The sequence below is a fragment of the Cucurbita pepo genome, unplaced genomic scaffold (genome assembly GCF_002806865.2).
Source record: "Cucurbita pepo subsp. pepo cultivar mu-cu-16 unplaced genomic scaffold, ASM280686v2 Cp4.1_scaffold010327, whole genome shotgun sequence".
In the NCBI taxonomy this organism is placed as follows: domain Eukaryota; kingdom Viridiplantae; phylum Streptophyta; class Magnoliopsida; order Cucurbitales; family Cucurbitaceae; genus Cucurbita; species Cucurbita pepo.
Genome location: NW_019656214.1, coordinates 1 through 402, shown reverse-complemented (window position 1 = coordinate 402; position 402 = coordinate 1). Strand labels below are relative to the sequence as shown.

General features: G+C 38.3%; 1 long non-coding RNA gene across 1 annotated transcript; it reads right to left on the bottom strand.

The window, feature by feature from the left end:
- Positions 1-6: 6 nt before the first annotated feature.
- LOC111787321 lies at positions 7-402 on the bottom strand. Its single transcript, XR_002813952.1, has 3 exons — positions 351-402; positions 228-268; positions 7-95 (listed from the first exon to the last, which is right to left on the bottom strand). It is a non-coding gene; the product is annotated as an uncharacterized LOC111787321 (long non-coding RNA).

Here is a 402-nt window from a genome sequence, read left to right as displayed (position 1 = left end):
TCATTAACAAGTTCACAAGCAGCAAATTGACTTGTACCTTGCGTCCAAGAAATTGTATCTCTGAGAGAACTATTTTCGGCCTCCACATGCTCTGTCTGGAGAAGCCATGCAAACGTTTGGGAAAGGAATAAAACTAGAGTCAGGTAATGGGAAACTTGCTAAAGATCTTATATGACGAGTATCTAATGCACATTCAAAGGAGATATCGAAGAGAAATTTGACCGCACCTGGTTGGAGTGTCCAATTTCGAGTTCTTCTGTCAATGTTGCTGCAGGATCAAAGATTAAATAAGTCTATAATTTGACACGACAAACTTAGAATTAAATTAAGTTTCATTTGCACGAGATTACATGGAGTTAGAGCAATGGATTGGTTGTTTTCTGCATTCTTAGATGACTCCCT